The sequence below is a fragment of the Taudactylus pleione genome, unplaced genomic scaffold, assembly GCF_031769625.1.
Source record: "Taudactylus pleione unplaced genomic scaffold, aTauple2 ptg000551l, whole genome shotgun sequence".
NCBI classification, from domain to species: domain Eukaryota; kingdom Metazoa; phylum Chordata; class Amphibia; order Anura; family Myobatrachidae; genus Taudactylus; species Taudactylus pleione.
In genome coordinates, this window is record NW_028284953.1 from 3,085,793 (window position 1) to 3,099,629 (window position 13,837).

Sequence of the window (13,837 nt, forward strand, 5' to 3'; positions counted from 1 at the left end):
AAGTTCATTACATTTTTGAAAGATCTTTTAGCAGTCACAAGAATTATTGTACCTAAAACGTTTTTGGGAATCAATCCCTGCAGATAGTGTACAGTCAATTTCCAAAATGTGATTCTGTATATACTTCAATAACCATAAAACTTTAAAACAGGCTCAAAAACAGGAAAGACACTTCAATTACTACAGGGCACCTGGGCCAGTGGCGCAATGGATAACGTGTCTGACTATGGATCATAAGTTTGTAGGTTCGACTCCTACCTGGCTCGCTTAAATTGCCGTGATCGTAAAGTGGTTAGTACTCTGCGTTGTGGCCGCAGCAACCCCGGTTCGAATCCGGGTCATGGCATTTTGATTTTGTTTCTCAATCATCCATTTTTTCACAATACTGAATCTTAAGAAAATTTCAGAAAGTAAGCAGATTCTTTGAAGGTGCTTGCACTATTTGTGTTTAATGCTTATTATAAAGCTATCTTAACATGCTTTGAATAATTTAATTGTGAATTATTGTACTAAAGTACTTGGAATTTGACATAAATTCTAGAATTCAGGAAAGAAGAATGTTTGGGCTTCCTTCTGAGTAAGTTCATCACATTTTTGAAATATCTTTTAGCAGTCACAATTATTATTTTACCTAAAACGTTTTTGGGAAACAATCCCTGCAGATAGTGTACAGTCAATTTCCAAAATGTGATTCTGTATACACTTCAATAACCATAAAACTCTGAAAACAGGCTCAAAAACAGGAAAGACACTTCAATTACTACAAAACACTTGGGCCAGTGGCGCAATGGATAACGTGTCTGACTACGGATCAGAAGATTGTAGGTTCGACTCCTACCTGGCTCGCTTATATTGCCATGATCGTATAGTGGTTAGTACTCTGAGTTGTGGCCGCAGCAACCCCAGTTCGAAAACAGGTCACGGCATTTTGATTTTGTTTCTCAATCATCCATTTTTTCACAATACTGAATCTTAAGAAAATTTCAGAAAGTAAGCAGATTCTTTGAAGGTGCTTGCACTATTTGTGTTAATGCTTATTATAAAGCTATCTTAATATGCTTTGAATATTTTAATTGTGAATTACTGTACTAAAGTACTGGGAATTTGACATAAATTCTAGAATTCAGGAAAGAAGAATGTTTGGGCTTCCTTCTGAGTAAGTTCATTACATTTTTGAAATATCTTTTAGCAGTCACAATTATTATTTTACCTAAAACGTTTTTGGGAAACAATCCCTGCAGATAGTGTACAGTCAATTTCCAAAATGTGATTCTGTATACACTTCCATAACCATAAAACTCTGAAAATAGGCTCAAAAACAGGAAAGACACTTCAATTACTACAAAACACGTGGGCCAGTGGCGCAATGGATAATGCGTCTGACTACGGATCAGAAGATTGTTGGTTTAATTCTTACCTGGCTCTCTTATATTTCCATGATTGTACAGTGGTTAGTACTCTGCGTTGTGGCCGCAGCAACCACGGTTCGAAAATGAGTCACGGCATTATGATTTTGTTTCTCAATCATCCATTTTTTCACAATACTGAATCTTAAGAAAATTTCAGAAAGTAAGCAGATTCTTTGAAGGTGCTTGCACTATTTGTGTTTAATGCTTATTATAAAGCTATCTTAACATGCTTTGAATAATTTAATTGTGAATTATTTTACTAAAGGACTAGGAATTTGACATAAATTCTAGAATTCAGGAAAGAAGAATGTTTGGGCTCTGTCTGAGTAAGTTCATTACATTTTTGAAAGATCTTTTAGCAGTCACAAGGATTATTGTACCTAAAACGTTTTTGGGAAACAATCCCTGCAGATAGTGTACAGTCAATTTCCAAAATGTGATTCTGTATATACTTCAATAACCATAAAACTCCAAAACTGGCTCAAAAACAGGAAAGACACTTCAATTACTACAAGACACCCGGGACAGTGGGCAATGGATAACGTGTCTGACTATGGATCTGTAGATTGTAGGTTCGACTCCTACCTGGCTCGCTTAAATTGCCATGATCGTATAGTGGTTAGTACTCTGCGTTGTGGCCGCAGCAACCCCGGTTCGAATCCGGGTCACGGCATTTTGATTTTGTTTCTCAATCATCCATTTTTTCACAATACTGAATCTTAAGAAAATTTCAGAAAGTAAGCAGATTCTTTGAAGGTGCTTGCACTATTTGTGTTTAATGCTTATTATAAAGCTATCTTAACATGCTTTGAATAATTTAATTGTGAATTATTTTACTAAAGTACTGGGAATTTGACATAAATTCTAGAATTCAGGAAAGAAGAATGTTTGGGCTTCCTTCTGAGTAAGTTCATAACATTTTTGAAATATCTTTTAGCAGTCACAATTATTATTTTACCTAAAACGTTTTTGGGAAACAATCCCTGCAGATAGTCTACAGTCAATTTCCAAAATGTGATTCTGTATATACTTCAATAACCATAAAACTCTGAAAATAGGCTCAAAAACAGGAAAGACACTTCAATTACTACAAAACACGTGGGCCAGTGGCGCAATGGATAACGCGTCTGACTACGGATCAGAAGATTGTAGGTTCGACTCCTACCTGGCTCGCTTATACTGCCTTGATCTCATAGTGGTTAGTACTCTGCGTTGTGGCCGCAGCAACCCCGGTTCGAAAACAGGTCACAGCATTTTGATTTTGTTTCTCAATCATCCATTTTTTCACAAAACTCAATCTTAAGAAAATTTCAGAAAGTAAGATGATTCTTTGAAATATCTTTTAGCAGTCACAATTATTATTTTACCTAAAACGTTTTTGGGAAACAATCCCTGCAGATAGTGTACAGTCAATTTCCAAAATGTGATTCTGTATACACTTCAATAACCATAAAACTCTGAAAATAGGCTCAAAAACAGGAAAGACACTTCAATTACTACAAAACACGTGGGCCAGTGGTGCAATGGTTAACGCGTCTGACTACGGATCAGAAGATTGTTGGTTCAATTCCTACCTGGCTCGCTTATATTTCCATGATTGTACAGTGGTTAGTACTCTGCGTTGTGGCTGCAGCAACCACGGTTCGAAAACGGGTCTCGGCATTATGATTTTGTTTCTCAATCATCCATTTTTTCACAATACTGAATCTTAAGAAAATTTCAGAAAGTAAGAAGATTCTTTGAAGGTGCTTGCACTATTTGTTTTCAATGCTTATTATAAAGCTTTCTTAACATGCTTTGAATAATTTAATTGTGAATTATTTTAATAAAGGACTGGGAATTTGACATAAATTCTGAAATTCAGGAAAGAAGAATGTTTGGGCTCTGTCTGAGTAAGTTCATTACATTTTTGAAAGATCTTTTAGCAGTCACAAGGATTATTGTACCTAAAACGTTTTTGGGAATCAATCCCTGCAGATAGTGTACAGTCGATTTCCAAAATGTGATTCTGTATACACTTCAATAACCATAAAACTCTGAAAACAGGCTCAGAAACAGGAAAGACACTTCAATTACTACAAGGCAACTGGGCCGGTGGCGCAATGGATAACGCGTCTGACTGCGCATCAGAAGATTGTTGGTTCAATTCCTACCTGGCTCGCTTATATTTCCATGATTGTACAGTGGTTAGTACTTTGCGTTGAGGCTGCAGCAACCACGTTTCGAAAACGGGTCTCGGCATTATGATTTTGTTTCTCAATCATCCATTTTTTCACAATACTGTATCTTAAGAAAATTTCAGAAAGTAAGAAGATTCTTTGAAGGTGTTTGCACTATTTGTTTTCAATGCTTATTATAAAGCTTTCTTAACATGCTTTGAATAATTTAATTGTGAATTATTTTAATAAAGGACTGGGAATTTGACATAAATTCTGGAATTCAGGAAAGAAGAATGTTTGGGCTCTGTCTGAGTAAGTTCATTACATTTTTGAAAGATCTTTTAGCAGTCACAAGGATTATTGTACCTAAAACGTTTTTGGGAATCAATCCCTGCAGATAGTGTACAGTCAATTTCCAAAATGTGATTCTGTATATACTTCAATAACCATAAAACTTTAAAACAGGCTCAAAAACAGGAAAGACACTTCAATTACTACCGGGCACCTGGGCTAGTGGCGCAATGGATAACGTGTCTGACTATGGATCATAAGTTTGTAGGTTCGATTCCTACCTGGTTCGCTTAAATTGCCGTGATCGCATAGTGGTTAGTACTCTGCGTTGTGGCCGCAGCAACCCCGGTTCGAATCCGGGTCACGGCATTTTGATTTTGTTTCTCAATCATCCATTTTTTCACAATACTGAATCTTAAGAAAATTTCAGAAAGTAAGCAGATTCTTTGAAGGTGCTTGCACTATTTGTGTTTAATGCTTATTATAAAGCTATCTTAACATGCTTTGAATAATTTAATTGTGAATTATTGTACTAAAGTACTTGCAATTTGACATAAATTCTAGAATTCAGGAAAGAAGAATGTTTGGGCTTCCTTCTGAGTAAGTTCATCACATTTTTGAAATATCTTTTAGCAGTCACAATTATTATTTTACCTAAAACGTTTTTGGGAAACAATCCCTGCAGATAGTGTACAGTCAATTTCCAAAATGTGATTCTGTATACCCTTCAATAACCATAAAACTCTGAAAATAGGCTCAAAAACAGGAAAGACACTTCAATTTCTACAAAACACTTGGGCCAGTGGCGCAATGGATAACGCGTCTGACTACGGATCAGAAGATTGTAGGTTCGACTCCTACCTGGCTCGCTTATATTGCCTTGATCGTATAGTGGTTAGTACTCTGAGTTGTGGCCGCAGCAACCCCAGTTCAAAAACAGGTCACGGCATTTTGATTTTGTTTCTCAATCATCCATTTTTTCACAATACTGAATCTTAAGAAAATTTCAGAAAGTAAGCAGATTCTTTGAAGGTGCTTGCACTATTTGTGTTTAATGCTTATTATAAAGCTATCTTAACATGCTTTGAATAATTTAATTGTGAATTATTTTAATAAAGGACTGGGAATTTGACATAAATTCTGGAATTCAGGAAAGAAGAATGTTTGGGCTCTGTCTGAGTAAGTTCATTACAGTTTTGAAAGATCTTTTAGCAGTCACAAGGATTATTGTACCTAAAACATTTTTGGGAAACAATCCCTGCAGATAGTGTACAGTCAATTTCCAAAATGTGATTCTGTATATACTTCAATAACCATAAAACTCTGAAAACAGGCTGAAAAACAGGAAAGACACTTCAATTACTACAAGGCAACAGGGCCGGTGGGGCAATGGATAATGCGTCTGACTACGGATCAGAAGATTGTTGGTTCAATTCCTACCTGGCTCGCTTATATTTCCATGATTGTATAGTGGTTTGTACTCTGCGTTGTGGCCACAGCAACCCCGGTTCGTAAATGGGTCTTGGCATTACAATTTTGTTTCTCAATCATCCATTTTTTCACAATACTGAATCTTAAGAAAATTTCAGAAAGTAAGAAGATTCTTTGAAGGTGCTTGCACTATTTGTGTTTAATGCTTATTATAAAGCTATCTTAACATGCTTTGAATAATTTAATTGTGAATTATTGTACTAAAGGACTGGGAATTTGACATAAATTCTGGAATTCAGGAAAGAAGAATGTTTGGGCTCTGTCTGAGTAGTTCATCACATTTTTTTAAAGATCTTTTAGCAGTCACAAGGATTATTTTACCTAAAACGTTTTTGGGAAACAATCCCTGCAGATAGTGTACAGTCAATTACCAAAATGTGATTCTGTATATACTTCAATAACCATAAAATTCTGAAAACAGGCTCAAAAACTGGAAAGACACTTCAATTACTACAAGACACCCGGGACAGTGGGCAATGGATAACGTGTCTGACTATGGATCTGTAGATTGTAGGTTCGACTCCTACCTGGCTCGCTTAATTTGCCATGATCGTATAGTGGTTAGTACTCTGCGCTGTGGCCGCAGAAACCCCGGTTTGAATCCGGGTCACGGCATTTAGAATTTGTTTCTCAATCATCCATTTTTACACAATACTGAATCTTAAGAAAATTTCAGAAAGTAAGCAGATTCTTTGAAGGTGCTTGCACTATTTGTGTTTAATGCTCATTATAAAGCTATCTTAACATGCTTTGAATAATTTAATTGTGAATTATTGTACTAAAGTACTGGGAATTTGACATAAATTCTAGAATTCAGGAAAGAAGAATGTTTGGGCTTCCTTCTGTGTAAGTTCATCACATTTTTGAAATATCTTTTAGCAGTCACAATTATTATTTTACCTAAAACGTTTTTGGGAAACAATCCCTGCAGATAGTCTACAGTCAATTTCCAAAATGTGATTCTGTATATACTTCAATAACCATAAAACTCTGAAAATAGGCTCAAAAACAGGAAAGACACTTCAATTACTACAAAACACGTGGGCCAGTGGCGCAATGGATAACGCGTCTGACTACGGATCAGAAGATGGTAGGTTCGACTCCTACCTGGCTTGCTTATATTGCCTTGATCGCATAGTGGTTAGTACTGTGCGTTGTGGCTGCAGCAACCCTGGTTCGAAAACAGGTCACCGCATTTTGATTTTGTTTTTCAACCATCCATTTTTTCACAATACTGAATCTTAAGAAAATTTCAGAAAGTAAGCAGATTCTTTGAAGGTGCTTGCACTATTTGTGTTTAATGCTTATTATAAAGCTATCTTAACATGCTTTGAATAATTTAATTGTGAATTATTGTACTAAAGGACTAGGAATTTGACATAAATTCTGGAATTCAGGAAAGAAGAATGTTTGGGCTCTTCCTGAGTAAGTTCATCACATTTTTTAAAGATCTTTTAGCAGTCACAAGGATTATTCTACCTAAAACGTTTTTGGAAACAATCCCAGCAGATAGTGTACAGTCAATTTTCAAAATGTGATTCTGTATATACTTCAATAACCATAAAACTCCAAAACTGGCTCAAAAACAGGAAAGACGCTTCAATTACTACAGGGCACCAGGGACAGTGGCGCAATGGATAACGTGTCTGACTGCGGATCATAAGTTTGTAGGTTCTACTCCTACCTGGCTCGCTTAAATTGACGTGATCGTATAGTGGTTAGTACTCTGCGTTGTGGCCGCAGCAACCCCAGTTTGAAAACAGGTCACGGCATTTTGATTTTGTTTCACAATCATCCATTTTTTCACAATACTGAATCTTAAGAAAATTTCAGAAAGTAAGCAGATTCTTTGAAGGTGCTTGCACTATTTGTGTTTAATGCTTATTATAAAGCTTTCTTAACATGCTTTGAATAATTTAATTGTGAATTATTTTAATAAAGGACTGGGAATTTGACATAAATTCTGGAATTCAGGAAAGAAGAATGTTTGGGCTCTGTCTGAGTAAGTTCATTACATTTTTGAAAGATCTTTTAGCAGTCACAAGGATTATTGTACCTAAAACGTTTTTGGGAATCAATCCCTGCAGATAGTGTACAGTCGATTTCCAAAATGTGATTCTGTATACACTTCAATAACCATAAAACTCTGAAAACAGGCTCAGAAACAGGAAAGACACTTCAATTACTACAAGGCAACTGGGCCGGTGGCGCAATGGATAACGCGTCTGACTGCGGATCAGAAGATTGTTGGTTCAATTCCTACCTGGCTCGCTTATATTTCCATGATTGTACAGTGGTTAGTACTCTGCGTTGAGGCTGCAGCAGCCACGTTTCGAAAATGGGTCTCGGCATTATGATTTTGTTTCTCAATCATCCATTTTTTCACAATACTGAATCTTAAGAAAATTTCAGAAAGTAAGAAGATTCTTTGAAGGTGCTTGCACTATTTGTTTTCAATGCTTATTATAAAGCTTTCTTAACATGCTTTGAATAATTTAATTGTGAATTATTTTAATAAAGGACTGGGAATTTGACATAAATTCTGGAATTCAGGAAAGAAGAATGTTTGGGCTCTGTCTGAGTAAGTTCATTACATTTTTGAAAGATCTTTTAGCAGTCACAAGGATTATTGTACCTAAAACGTTTTTGGGAATCAATCCCTGCAGATAGTGTACAGTCAATTTCCAAAATGTGATTCTGTATATACTTCAATAACCATAAAACTTTAAAATAGGCTCAAAAACAGGAAAGACACTTCAATTACTACAGGGCACCTGGGCTAGTGGCGCAATGGATAACGTGTCTGACTATGGATCATAAGTTTGTAGGTTCGATTCCTACCTGGTTCGCTTAAATTGCCGTGATCGCATAGTGGTTAGTACTCTGCGTTGTGGCCGCAGCAACCCCGGTTCGAATCCGGGTCACGGCATTTTGATTTTGTTTCTCAATCATCCATTTTTTCACAATACTGAATCTTAAGAAAATTTCAGAAAGTAAGCAGATTCTTTGAAGGTGCTTGCACTATTTGTGTTTAATGCTTATTATAAAGCTATCTTAACATGCTTTGAATAATTTAATTGTGAATTATTGTACTAAAGTACTTGCAATTTGACATAAATTCTAGAATTCAGGAAAGAAGAATGTTTGGGCTTCCTTCTGAGTAAGTTCATCACATTTTTGAAATATCTTTTAGCAGTCACAATTATTATTTTACCTAAAACGTTTTTGGGAAACAATCCCTGCAGATAGTGTACAGTCAATTTCCAAAATGTGATTCTGTATACCCTTCAATAACCATAAAACTCTGAAAATAGGCTCAAAAACAGGAAAGACACTTCAATTTCTACAAAACACTTGGGCCAGTGGCGCAATGGATAACGCGTCTGACTACGGATCAGAAGATTGTAGGTTCGACTCCTACCTGGCTCGCTTATATTACCTTGATCGTATATTGGTTAGTACTCTGAGTTGTGGCCGCAGCAACCCCAGTTCAAAAACAGGTCACGGCATTTTGATTTTGTTTCTCAATCATCCATTTTTTCACAATACTGAATCTTAAGAAAATTTCAGAAAGTAAGCAGATTCTTTGAAGGTGCTTGCACTATTTGTGTTTAATGCTTATTATAAAGCTATCTTAACATGCTTTGAATAATTTAATTGTGAATTATTTTAATAAAGGACTGGGAATTTGACATAAATTCTGGAATTCAGGAAAGAAGAATGTTTGGGCTCTGTCTGAGTAAGTTCATTACAGTTTTGAAAGATCTTTTAGCAGTCACAAGGATTATTGTACCTAAAACATTTTGGGAAACAATCCCTGCAGATAGTGTACAGTCAATTTCCAAAATGTGATTCTGTATATACTTCAATAACCATAAAACTCTGAAAACAGGCTCAAAAACAGGAAAGACACTTCAATTACTACAAGGCAACAGGGCCGGTGGGGCAATGGATAATGCGTCTGACTACGGATCAGAAGATTGTTGGTTCAATTCCTACCTGGCTCGCTTATATTTCCATGATTGTATAGTGGTTAGTACTCTGCGCTGTGGCCGCAGCAACCCCGGTTCGAATCCGGGTCACGGCATTTAGAATTTGTTTCTCAATCATCCATTTTTACACAATACTGAATCTTAAGAAAATTTCAGAAAGTAAGCAGATTCTTTGAAGGTGCTTGCACTATTTGTGTTTAATGCTCATTATAAAGCTATCTTAACATGCTTTGAATAATTTAATTGTGAATTATTGTACTAAAGTACTGGGAATTTGACATAAATTCTAGAATTCAGGAAAGAAGAATGTTTGGGCTTCCTTCTGTGTAAGTTCATCACATTTTTGAAATATCTTTTAGCAGTCACAATTATTATTTAACCTAAAACGTTTTTGGGAAACAATCCCTGCAGATAGTCTACAGTCAATTTCCAAAATGTGATTCTGTATATACTTCAATAACCATAAAACTCTGAAAATAGGCTCAAAAACAGGAAAGACACTTCAATTACTACAAAACACGTGGGCCAGTGGCGCAATGGATAACGCGTCTGACTAAGGATCAGAAGATGGTAGGTTCGACTCCTACCTGGCTTGCTTATATTGCCTTGATCGCATAGTGGTTAGTACTCTGCGTTGTGGCTGCAGCAACCCCGGTTCGAAAACAGGTCACCGCATTTTGATTTTGTTTTTCAACCATCCATTTTTTCACAATACTGAATCTTAAGAAAATTTCAGAAAGTAAGCAGATTCTTTGAAGGTGCTTGCACTATTTGTGTTTAATGCTTATTATAAAGCTATCTTAACATGCTTTGAATAATTTAATTGTGAATTATTGTACTAAAGGACTAGGAATTTGACATAAATTCTGGAATTCAGGAAAGAAGAATGTTTGGGCTCTTCCTGAGTAAGTTCATCACATTTTTTAAAGATCTTTTAGCAGTCACAAGGATTATTTTACCTAAAACGTTTTTGGGAAACAATCCCTGCAGATAGTGTACAGTCAATTTCCAAAATGTGATTCTGCATACACTTCAATAACCATAAAACTCTGACAACAGGCTCAAAAACAGGAAAGACACTTCAATTACTACAAGGCAACTGGGCCGGTGGCGCAATGGATAACGCGTCTGACTTTGGATCAGAAGATTGTTGGTTCAGTTCCTACCTGGCTTGCTTAAATTGCCGAGATCGTATAGTAGTTAGTACTCTTCATTGTGGCCGCAGCAACCCCGGTTTGAAAACGGGTCACAGCATTTTGATTTTGTTTCACAATCATCCATTTTTTCACAATACTGAATCTTAAGAAAATTTCAGAAAGTAAGCAGATTCTTTGAAGGTGCTTGCACTATTTGTGTTTAATGCTTATTATAAAGCTATCTTAACATGCTTTGAATAATTTAATTGTGAATTATTGTACTAAAGGACTGGGAATTTGACATAAATTCTGGAATTCAGGAAAGAAGAATGTTTGGGCTCTGTCTGAGTAAGTTCATCACATTTTTTAAAGATCTTTTAGCAGTCACAAGGATTATTTTACCTAAAACGTTTTTGGAAACAATCCCAGCAGATAGTGTACAGTCAATTTCCAAAATGTGATTCTGTATATACTTCAATAACCATAAAACTCCAAAACTGGTTCAAAAACAGGAAAGACGCTTCAATTACTACAGGGCACCCGGGACAGTGGCGCAATGGATAACGTGTCTGACTGCGGATCATAAGTTTGTAGGTTCTACTCCTACCTGGCTCGCTTAAATTGACGTGATCGCATAGTGGTTAGTACTCTGCGTTGTGGCCGCAGCAACCCCAGTTTGAAAACAGGTCACCGCATTTTGATTTTGTTTCTCAATCATCCATTTTTTCACAATACTGAATCTTAAGAAAATTTCAGAAAGTAAGCAGATTCTTTGAAGGTGCTTGCACTATTTGTGTTTAATGCTTATTATAAAGCTATCTTAACATGCTTTGAATAATTTAATTGTGAATTATTGTACTAAAGTACTGGGAATTTGACATAAATTCTAGAATTCAGGAAAGAAGAATGTTTGGGCTTCCTTCTGAGTAAGTTCATCACATTTTTGAAATATCTTTTAGCAGTCACAATTATTATTTTACCTAAAACGTTTTTGGGAAACAATCCCTGCAGATAGTGTACAGTCAATTTCCAAAATGTGATTCTGTATACACTTCAATAACCATAAAACTCTGAAAATAGGCTCAAAAACAGGAAAGACACTTCAATTACTACAAAACACGTGGGCCAGTGGTGCAATGGATAACGCGTCTGACTACGGATCAGAAGATTATAGGTTCGACTCCTACCTGGCTCGCTTATATTGCCTTGATCGTATAGTGGTTAGTACTCTGCGTTGTGGCCGCAGCAACCCCCGTTCGAAAACGGGTCACAGCATTTTGATTTTGTTTCACAATCATCCATTTTTTCACAATACTGAATCTTAAGAAAATTTCAGAAAGTAAGCAGATTCTTTGAAGGTGCTTGCACTATTTGTGTTTAATGCTTCTTATAAAGCTATCTTAACATGCTTTGAATAATTAAATTGTGAATTATTGTACTAAAGGACTGGGAATTTGACATAAATTCTGGAATTCAGGAAAGAAGAATGTTTGGGCTCTGTCTGAGTAAGTTCATCACATTTTTTAAAGATCTTTTAGCAGTCACAAGGATTATTTTACCTAAAACGTTTTTGGAAACAATCCCAGCAGATAGTGTACAGTCAATTTCCAAAATGTGATTCTGTATATACTTCAATAACCATAAAACTCCAAAACTGGCTCAAAAACAGGAAAGACGCTTCAATTACTACAGGGCACCTGGGCCAGTGGCGCAATGAATAACGTGTCTGACTGCGGATCATAAGTTTGTAGGTTCTACTCCTACCTGGCTCGCTTAAATTGACGTGATCGTATAGTGGTTAGTACTCTGCGTTGTGGCCGCAGCAACCCCAGTTTAAAAACAGGTCACGGCATTTTGATTTTGTTTCTCAATCATCCATTTTTTCACAATACTGAATCTTAAGAAAATTTCAGAAAGTAAGCAGATTCTTTGAAGGTGCTTGCACTATTTGTGTTTAATGCTTATTATAAAGCTATCTTAACATGCTTTGAATAATTTAATTGTGAATTATTGTACTAAAGTACTTGCAATTTGACATAAATTCTAGAATTCAGGAAAGAAGAATGTTTGGGCTTCCTTCTGAGTAAGTTCATCACATTTTTGAAATATCTTTTAGCAGTCACAATTATTATTTTACCTAAAACGTTTTTGGGAAACAATCCCTGCAGATAGTGTACAGTCAATTTCCAAAATGTGATTCTGTATACCCTTCAATAACCATAAAACTCTGAAAATAGGCTCAAAAACAGGAAAGACACTTCAATTTCTACAAAACACTTGGGCCAGTGGCGCAATGGATAACGCGTCTGACTACGGATCAGAAGATTGTAGGTTCGACTCCTACCTGGCTCGCTTATATTACCTTGATCGTATAGTGGTTAGTACTCTGAGTTGTGGCCGCAGCAACCCCAGTTCAAAAACAGGTCACGGCATTTTGATTTTGTTTCTCAATCATCCATTTTTTCACAATACTGAATCTTAAGAAAATTTCAGAAAGTAAGCAGATTCTTTGAAGGTGCTTGCACTATTTGTGTTTAATGCTTATTATAAAGCTATCTTAACATGCTTTGAATAATTTAATTGTGAATTATTTTAATAAAGGACTGGGAATTTGACATAAATTCTGGAATTCAGGAAAGAAGAATGTTTGGGCTCTGTCTGAGTAAGTTCATTACAGTTTTGAAAGATCTTTTAGCAGTCACAAGGATTATTGTACCTAAAACATTTTGGGAAACAATCCCTGCAGATAGTGTACAGTCAATTTCCAAAATGTGATTCTGTATATACTTCAATAACCATAAAACTCTGAAAACAGGCTCAAAAACAGGAAAGACACTTCAATTACTACAAGGCAACAGGGCCGGTGGGGCAATGGATAATGCGTCTGACTACGGATCAGAAGATTGTTGGTTCAATTCCTACCTGGCTCGCTTATATTTCCATGATTGTATAGTGGTTAGTACTCTGCGCTGTGGCCGCAGCAACCCCGGTTCGAATCCGGGTCACGGCATTTAGAATTTGTTTCTCAATCATCCATTTTTACACAATACTGAATCTTAAGAAAATTTCAGAAAGTAAGCAGATTCTTTGAAGGTGCTTGCACTATTTGTGTTTAATGCTCATTATAAAGCTATCTTAACATGCTTTGAATAATTTAATTGTGAATTATTGTACTAAAGTACTGGGAATTTGACATAAATTCTAGAATTCAGGAAAGAAGAATGTTTGGGCTTCCTTCTGTGTAAGTTCATCACATTTTTGAAATATCTTTTAGCAGTCACAATTATTATTTAACCTAAAACGTTTTTGGGAAACAATCCCTGCAGATAGTCTACAGTCAATTTCCAAAATGTGATTCT

At 36.0% G+C, this 13,837-nt stretch overlaps 16 non-coding genes across 16 annotated transcripts; all 16 read left to right on the forward strand.

Annotated features, from left to right (window-relative positions):
• Positions 1-193: 193 nt before the first annotated feature.
• TRNAH-AUG (transfer RNA histidin (anticodon AUG)) lies at positions 194-266 on the forward strand. The gene has a single exon. It is a non-coding gene; the product is annotated as a tRNA-His (tRNA).
• A 507-nt stretch (positions 267-773) lies between these two features.
• On the forward strand, positions 774-846 carry TRNAR-ACG (transfer RNA arginine (anticodon ACG)). Its single transcript has one exon. It is a non-coding gene; the product is annotated as a tRNA-Arg (tRNA).
• Positions 847-2,010: 1,164 nt separating this feature from the next.
• Positions 2,011-2,082, forward strand: TRNAH-GUG (transfer RNA histidin (anticodon GUG)). Its single transcript has one exon. It is a non-coding gene; the product is annotated as a tRNA-His (tRNA).
• Positions 2,083-2,509: 427 nt separating this feature from the next.
• TRNAR-ACG (transfer RNA arginine (anticodon ACG)) lies at positions 2,510-2,582 on the forward strand. The gene has a single exon. It is a non-coding gene; the product is annotated as a tRNA-Arg (tRNA).
• Positions 2,583-2,918: 336 nt separating this feature from the next.
• TRNAR-ACG (transfer RNA arginine (anticodon ACG)) lies at positions 2,919-2,991 on the forward strand. Its single transcript has one exon. It is a non-coding gene; the product is annotated as a tRNA-Arg (tRNA).
• A 506-nt stretch (positions 2,992-3,497) lies between these two features.
• TRNAR-GCG (transfer RNA arginine (anticodon GCG)) lies at positions 3,498-3,570 on the forward strand. Its single transcript has one exon. It is a non-coding gene; the product is annotated as a tRNA-Arg (tRNA).
• A 505-nt stretch (positions 3,571-4,075) lies between these two features.
• On the forward strand, positions 4,076-4,148 carry TRNAH-AUG (transfer RNA histidin (anticodon AUG)). Its single transcript has one exon. It is a non-coding gene; the product is annotated as a tRNA-His (tRNA).
• An 8-nt stretch (positions 4,149-4,156) lies between these two features.
• On the forward strand, positions 4,157-4,228 carry TRNAH-GUG (transfer RNA histidin (anticodon GUG)). The gene has a single exon. It is a non-coding gene; the product is annotated as a tRNA-His (tRNA).
• A 427-nt stretch (positions 4,229-4,655) lies between these two features.
• TRNAR-ACG (transfer RNA arginine (anticodon ACG)) lies at positions 4,656-4,728 on the forward strand. Its single transcript has one exon. It is a non-coding gene; the product is annotated as a tRNA-Arg (tRNA).
• Positions 4,729-5,893: 1,165 nt separating this feature from the next.
• TRNAH-GUG (transfer RNA histidin (anticodon GUG)) lies at positions 5,894-5,965 on the forward strand. Its single transcript has one exon. It is a non-coding gene; the product is annotated as a tRNA-His (tRNA).
• Positions 5,966-6,392: 427 nt separating this feature from the next.
• TRNAR-ACG (transfer RNA arginine (anticodon ACG)) lies at positions 6,393-6,465 on the forward strand. The gene has a single exon. It is a non-coding gene; the product is annotated as a tRNA-Arg (tRNA).
• Positions 6,466-7,548: 1,083 nt separating this feature from the next.
• TRNAR-GCG (transfer RNA arginine (anticodon GCG)) lies at positions 7,549-7,621 on the forward strand. Its single transcript has one exon. It is a non-coding gene; the product is annotated as a tRNA-Arg (tRNA).
• A 505-nt stretch (positions 7,622-8,126) lies between these two features.
• Positions 8,127-8,199, forward strand: TRNAH-AUG (transfer RNA histidin (anticodon AUG)). The gene has a single exon. It is a non-coding gene; the product is annotated as a tRNA-His (tRNA).
• An 8-nt stretch (positions 8,200-8,207) lies between these two features.
• Positions 8,208-8,279, forward strand: TRNAH-GUG (transfer RNA histidin (anticodon GUG)). Its single transcript has one exon. It is a non-coding gene; the product is annotated as a tRNA-His (tRNA).
• Positions 8,280-8,706: 427 nt separating this feature from the next.
• On the forward strand, positions 8,707-8,779 carry TRNAR-ACG (transfer RNA arginine (anticodon ACG)). The gene has a single exon. It is a non-coding gene; the product is annotated as a tRNA-Arg (tRNA).
• Positions 8,780-12,757: 3,978 nt separating this feature from the next.
• TRNAR-ACG (transfer RNA arginine (anticodon ACG)) lies at positions 12,758-12,830 on the forward strand. Its single transcript has one exon. It is a non-coding gene; the product is annotated as a tRNA-Arg (tRNA).
• Positions 12,831-13,837: the final 1,007 nt, after the last annotated feature.